This window comes from Quercus lobata, chromosome 4 (assembly GCF_001633185.2).
Source record: "Quercus lobata isolate SW786 chromosome 4, ValleyOak3.0 Primary Assembly, whole genome shotgun sequence".
NCBI classification, from domain to species: Eukaryota; Viridiplantae; Streptophyta; class Magnoliopsida; order Fagales; family Fagaceae; genus Quercus; species Quercus lobata.
Window position 1 is genome coordinate 72,441,988 of NC_044907.1, and position 7,597 is coordinate 72,449,584.

At 33.2% G+C, this 7,597-nt stretch overlaps 1 non-coding gene across 1 annotated transcript; it reads left to right on the forward strand.

Moving 5' to 3' along the window:
- Nucleotides 1-1,706: 1,706 nt before the first annotated feature.
- LOC115988239 lies at nucleotides 1,707-1,815 on the forward strand. The gene has a single exon (XR_004091410.1). It is a non-coding gene; the product is annotated as a small nucleolar RNA R71 (small nucleolar RNA).
- Nucleotides 1,816-7,597: the final 5,782 nt, after the last annotated feature.

Below are 7,597 nucleotides of genomic sequence, written 5' to 3' on the forward strand. Positions count from 1 at the left end.
TTAAGCTCAACAGTCATATTCCCAAAAGAAATCTTCATCACACCACTCCGACAATTGATCAAAGCATTGGATGTGGCTAAGAAAGGGCGACCTAAAATGACATGGATTTGTGTATTGGCATTTAGAGTAGGTTCAGTGTCTAACACAACAAAATCAACAGGAAATAGAATGCGTCCACCTTAATCAACACATCCTCAATAATACCTCTAGGGATTTTCACAGACCTATCAGCTAATTGAAGTGTCATGGTTGTTGGTTTTAAATCCCCCAAACCTAGCTGTAAGTATACTGAATATGGCAATAAGTTCACACTTGCCCCCAAATCTAGCAAAGCTCGCTCAATGAGATGATCCCCAATCCTACATGAAATTGTAGGAGATCCAGGGTCCTTACATTTCACTGGATATTTATTCTGAATGATTGAACTGACTTGCTCGGTCAAAAATGCCTTTTTAGGGACATTTGTCTTTCTCTTCATTGTCACAAGATCTTTTAGAAATTTGGCATAAGCAGGAACTTGCTGAATTGCATCAAGAAATGGAATGTTTATTTGCACCTGCTTAAAGACCTCTAAAATGTCTCCAAATTGTGCACTTTTCTGAGGACTGATTAACCTTTGAGGAAATGAAGCTTTAGGAACAAACCTCTTATCAAGGGGGGAATTAAGATCCTGAATTGGAGTGGCGGGTGGGTTGTCCTTCTTTTCTCTATGATCATCATGTGAACTATGAGTTCCTTTTTCCTTTAACATAATATTTTCATCATCCTCCACTTCTGGCATTTTCACTTGATTATCAACTTGCTTACCAGACCTAAGGGTAGTAATAGACTGAACATGTTCTTGTCCATGAGTAGAACTAGAAGAACCATTGATGGCATACTGTCCTTTTGGGTTAGGTATAGGTTGACTAGGAAACTTTCCTTTTTCCCTTTCTCCAACTTGGGTTGCTAACTGGCCAACTTGATTTTCCAACTTTGAAATAGCTTGAGTATTCAAATGGGTGGAACTTTTCATCTCTTGAATGGCTTGGCTAGTTGACTGCATGAAAGTTTTGAGAGACTCCTCCAAAGATGGTTGTTGTCTTGGTGGTGTTACAAACTGAGGTGTTGATTGAGGAATGGGAGGATATGCTTGAGTAGGTGGACGAAATTGACTTTGTTGATGCACTTGTTGTCCACCTACATTTGTGGGAGGCTGACTTTGCCTCCATGAGAAATTAGGATGGTTCCTCCAATTTGGATTGTATGTCTCTGAAAATGGACTAGCAAATGGTTTTCCATAATTATTCAGTGCATTTGCTTGCTCAGCATAAAAATCAGGGTACCCAGCTGCAGAAGGACACATTTGTGTTGTATGCATAGGACTAGCACAAATAGAGCATGTTTCACTTTGAACTTGATTGACAGAATTCATTCCTCTACCTAAAGCTAAAGCTTCAACCTTACGAGTGAGATTGTCCAACCTAGCTTTTATGTCTAAATCTTCACTGACTTCATACAATCCTCATTTCTTAATTGCAGGGGCACATCTCTCTTTACGATTGGAAAAATCCCATTGTTGTGAACTTTCAGAAAAATTCTCAAGAAATTTGTAAGCCTCATCATCTACAAGACTCAAAAATCCACCACCATTCATGGACTCAATCATGTTACGATTTGTCTGAGTCAAACCATTATAAAAATATTGTACTAGTCTCCATGTTTCAAAACCATGATGGGGACACTTTAAGATCAAGTCCTTAAATCTCTCCCAACTCTCATAAAATTTCTCTTGTTCATCCTGATAAAAATCTGCAATTTCTCTCCTTAAAGCATTGGTCTTGGCCATTGGGAAAAATTTAGAGAGGAATTTTGTGACCAACAGTTCCCATGAAGTGATAGATCCAGGTGACAAAGAATTAAGCCATACTTTTGCCTTATCCTTCAAGGAAAAAGGGAATAAACGCAAGCGAACAGAGTCATCAGTGAAATTCTGAAACTTACAAGTAGCACAAATCTCAAGAAAATCCTTCACATGCATATAAGGATCTTCTCTATCCAATCCATGAAAAGTAGGAAGAAGGTGGATTATCTGTGGCTTTAACTCAAAATGTGCAGCAGTGGTTGTAGGCAATACTATGCAAGATGGAGGGTTGGTGGTTATGGGTGAGAACAACTCCCTAAGAGTTTTTGAATCATCTCCTGTTTCTCCCATTGTGGATGAATAATCAAAACTAACAAGACGATTTTCTTTATCACGTATCCAAGTTCTCATACACCAAGCACAAAGAAAAAAAAAATTTGTTTTTTTGGTTTTTTTTTTGTTTTTATATATTTAAAAAAAAAATTAACTACAACTAGTAGAAGGAAAAATTCAATTAAGACCTAATTTATTTTCCTAACCAAGTCCCCTGCAATGGTGCCAAAAACTTGTTGTGAAATTTTAAAATACTCGCAAGTGTACGAACCGTACCGAAGTATAGTTGGACAAGAACGAGGTCGAACCCACAGGAACTTGAATGAATGTAGGAAAATTAATTAAACCTTAACCAAATTAATCCTAATCTAGTTTAAATAAAAATTGGTCGGTTGCAATAAAATAAACTAAGCAAATAATAAAATTAAGCAAATAATTAAACTAAGCAAAAGATATAAAGCAATAAAAAGATGTAAACAATTAAGAGAAAGGAATTAAGGTTTTAGAATCCGTCTTGTAAGTCATATCAGCATATATTTATGATCAATAATTTTTCCCAACTCACTACATGATAATCTAGAAATCAATCTTGCTATCATGGAAAATATTATCATTAAAACTTATGTTTAAAAATCTAAAGCATGTTCTTCTTCGCTTCTTAAGTATAAAATCAAATCATCAATTGTATCCATTGTCAAACAAATCACAAGATATATCCAATTCTAAAAATCAAATCATAAATTGTATCCATTGACAGACAAATCATAAGTGATATCCAATTTTATAATCAAGAATTAATAAACCAAGCATTCAATTAATTAAGATAAATCCTAAATCATGAGAAAAACATGATTGAACTCATATCTAGAATTCCATCTTAGTCAATTGATATGAAGCAAGAACAATTAAAATCATTAAAGAACAACTATTGTGGGAAAAATCAAATCACATAAATATTATTGATAATCCTTAACAAGGTTTCATCCTCAACCCTAATTATAAATTTAGCTACTCATAGTAATTGAAAGAAAACACAAAAATAAAATACTAAACATTAAACTAGACAAATAAAATAAAACTAACTGTCATAGAAGAAAACCAAAGAAGTAGCCGCACTCTCTATACATTTAGCCCTCAGCCCTGGCACTAGCCTCCACCTCAGCCTGAATTTTGCCCTAAAGAGTCTTTAAATAGGTCAAGGAATCCTATTACAAGTTAAATTCTCGTTTGGAGAAAATTCCAGATTTTTAGGCTTCACTTAACTGACTATTTTGGCCCATTTAACATCAGAATTTGGACTTTGGTAAACTACAAAGTTGTAGCGCTTTAAGTTATCGTTCCAGCTCAACTTGAATCATCTCGATTGGACATCTGAGCCGAAAGTTATGCCGAAAGTACTAACTGATGTGCAGTCTGGAATCCTAATCCGAATTGGACTTGGATTTGCTACAAATTTCCTTTGATTCCTTGCTTCAATTAGACTTAAATATAATTGGGTTGGTCTTTTCTTGAATTCATGCCTGGCTGGATGTAAGTTGGCTTGATTCAATTGGCCTAGCCCCACTTTGCATGTAAAGCCCTTGTTACCTACAACACAAAGATATTATATAATCAGTCACAAAATAACATAAAAGTAAGGCTAAATATGTAGATATGTGAGTACTTTATTGTATAAATCTCATGCACATCACCAGACCTGCCTTCTCCGATTCTCTGCCATTTCTTTTCCACGGCAAGACCCAACGATCCTTTCACGATACCAAACCTGCCTAGCCCATGGCCATAGATCCCACCATACCTATATCCAATTCGCTCAATTTCCACTCTTCCCCAGCCCATGGCCCAACTATGTCGGTCGGCAATGCAATCGACCCAGCCTGTCGAGACCGGCCTAAAGGTATTATCTTATAAACCTATAATATATATATTTTTTTTCTGAATCCGAACTCTATATAGATTAGGACTCCATAACTATATATATAAAACTTTCACGATGCTTTTTTTTTTTTTCACGGCTATTCAATTTGTGTGGAAACTGGGCTAATTATAGAATTGTAGTTTTTGTGAACACACTTAGATAATCAATTTAACTTTTTTTTTGAATTTTAGTTATATGTTTTTGTGTTAAAATTAGTGATTGAATTGTTTTTGTGTGGAAACTGAGCCACGGTTTTGAATTTGTTTAGTGGAAAGCTATTCAATTTCTAGGTTTTTTTTTTTTTTCACGACTATTCAATTTGTGTGGAAACTGAGCTATAGATTATTTTTTTACCCTAGCCTATTTTGTATTCTATGATTGATTGAATTGTAGTTTTTGTGCACACACTTAGATAATCAATTTAACTTTTTTTTGAATTTTAGTTATATGTTTTTGTGTTAAAATTAGTGATTGAATTGTTTTTGTGTGGAAACTGAGCCACGGGTTTGAATTTGTTGAAACTGAGCTAATTATAGAATTGTAGTTTTTGTGCACACACTTAGATAATCAATTTAACTTTTTTTTGAATTTTAGTTATATGTTTTTGTGTTAAAATTAGTGATTGTATTGTTTTTGTGTGGAAACTGAGCCACGGGTTTGAATTTGTTTAGTGGAAACTGAGCGAGGTGGAGTTATCTGCTTGCTTCCTGATAATCTTAGCGAAATTGGTGTGGAGTATGTTGAGGTTAGTTATTCATTACATTGTTCATACTAAATTTTTTTTTTTTTTTTTTTTTACATTGTGTTAATTTGTGATTGAGATATTCTTTGAAGAATTCTTCAGTACTCCACCATTAAATATTGAAATTGTCCATTTAATTTGATGGAAGCTTTGAGCTAGCACGGTTCAGTTTAAAACTTCAAAGCTGAGATAATGTCAAAGTTTATTTCTTTATTATGTTTTGCTTTTTCTATAATTTTGTCTTTTTTTGAATTTTTTTTTTTTTTTAATTTCTAGATCCATTCTCAAGCGATTTTCCTAAATTAAATTCTAAATTCTGAAGCACAATTATTTCTTATGATAATCCCCCTTTGGTTCTTAATTTTTTTGGTATGTGGTTATATATTTTCATCATTATAGCAAGGATTTCCACTTTCATTATGTTTATTTAGGGATAGAAAGTAAATTCCTCGCAGAATCATTCTTTTAGGCACAATGAATTCAGTTCTAAGTTTGAAATTGACCTATAGGAACTAGGCTGAAGGCTATTGCACATAGTAATGGAAGATACATAGGGAGAGACAAATATATACTTCAAGGATTGTGCTTCCCAGTTTTTTCCCCTCTTAAGTAAATGTTTGCTGGTACTTTAAGCGCACATTGATGATGCTAAATTTAAGCAAGCGTCTTTTCTCATTTGTACTTTCCTTTCCAGCTTTTCCCCCTCTAAGTAAATGATTTTTGTTCCCATTTATATGACAAATTTGATCTTCATTAAGAAATTGAGTCTTTTTACATTTGAATTGGATTCGTGTACTAATTACTGTCAGTAGACCTAACCTCCTCATCTCTCTCCAGAAAAATTTTGCAATCAAACAAACTAGAAATAAATTTTGCAAAAACTTTGAGTTTAATATTAATAAAAAAAAATAACCAAAAAACTTAGATATTGAATGAAGAACAATGAGTTCGTGAGAGAAGTGCAATAGTCAAACCGGCTGGTAGTAATTTTTTCTTGAATAATATAAGCCTCTATTGATTAGTACAATGGTTACTAAGCATAAATTTTATAGTTGTTGCATTTCTTAAGACAAAAATAACATATTACACAATTTGATATTCAAGAATTAATATTTTTTATTTGACAAGAAATTTTCATTAATCCATTGACTCAAAATTTGTGTGTGTGTGTTTTTAATTTTAATTATTTTTTAAAAATTTTAGATCTAATTGCAGATGAGATTAGGTCTCTTGAATTGTCCATCCAAATATTTATCTCATGAAAAAATAAATAATTGGTTAGGTAAATCTTTTGGTGAACTTATACAAACCGAACATTTGGTTGACTTTTATTGACTCAGCTAAGGACCAATCTAATTAATTAGCAGTAATTTACACAATCATGGTCAATTTTTTATTTTTTATTTTTTGAGGGGAAAATCATCGTGATCAAATTAAATTCAAGTTTTGATTTATAAGAATTTATTCTAACTTTCTATATAAGGATATATATATATATATATATATATATACGAGTAATTCTACCGTACCCCCCCTCAAAAAATGGGGGGTATGGTACCCACTAGTAGGTAACCTAGTATAACAGGTTACCTTTCTTTTCACATTTGATGGTTCCATCCTCACATTATGCAGTTCCAACATCACATATGATAGTTTTTTTGTCACATTCGGTGATTCCCTTACTTTTTTCTCACATTTGACAGTTTCATCCTCACATTGTGCAGTTCCAACATCACATGTGACAGTTCTTTTGTCACATTTGGTGGTTCCCTTATTTTATTTCTCATATTTGACGTTTCCATTCTCACATTCTGCAGTTCTAACATCATATGTGATAGTTCTTCTTTCACATTTGACGGTTCTATCCTCACATTGTGTAGTTCTAACATCATATATGACTGTACTTTTGTCACATTTAGTGCTTCTTCTTTTTTTTCTCACATTTGACGGTTTTATCCTCACATTGTTCAGTTCTAACATCACGTGTGACAGTTCTTTTGTCACATTCGATGGTTCCCTTATTTTTTCCTCACATTCGAGGTGTTGCATCCTCACATTGTGCAATTCCAATATCACATGTGATAGTTCTTTTGTCACATTTGGTGGTTCCCTTGTTTTATTTCTCACATTTGACAATTTTATCCTTACATTCTACAGTTCCAACATCACATGTGATAGTTCTTTTTTTACATTCGGTGGTTCCCTTATTTTTTTCTCATATTTGATGATTTCATTCTCATATTGTACAGTTCCAGCAACACAAGTGGCTGTACTTTTGTCATATTTGGTGATTCTTTTATTTTTTTTTCTCACATTTGACGATTTCATCCTCACATTGTGCAGTTCCACAATCACATTTGACAGTTCTTTTGTTACATTCGGTGGTTCCCTTATTTGTTTCTCACATTTGACGGTTTCATTCTCACATTGTGCAGTTCCAACATCACATTTGACAGTTATTTTGTTACATTTAGTGGTTCCTTTATTTGTTTCTCAAATTTGATGGTTCCATTATCACATTGTGCAGTTCCAATATCAAATATGATATTTTTTTTGTCACATATAGTAATTCCTTAATTTTTTTTTCTCAAATTTGATGGTTCCATTGTCACATTGAGCAATACCAACATCGCATCTCACTCTATTTTTGTCATATTCAGTGATACCCTTTTTTTATTCTCAAATTTGACAGTTCCATTATTACATTGGGTAGTATCAACATTACTTATGACCGTACTTTTGTCACATTCGGTGGTACTCT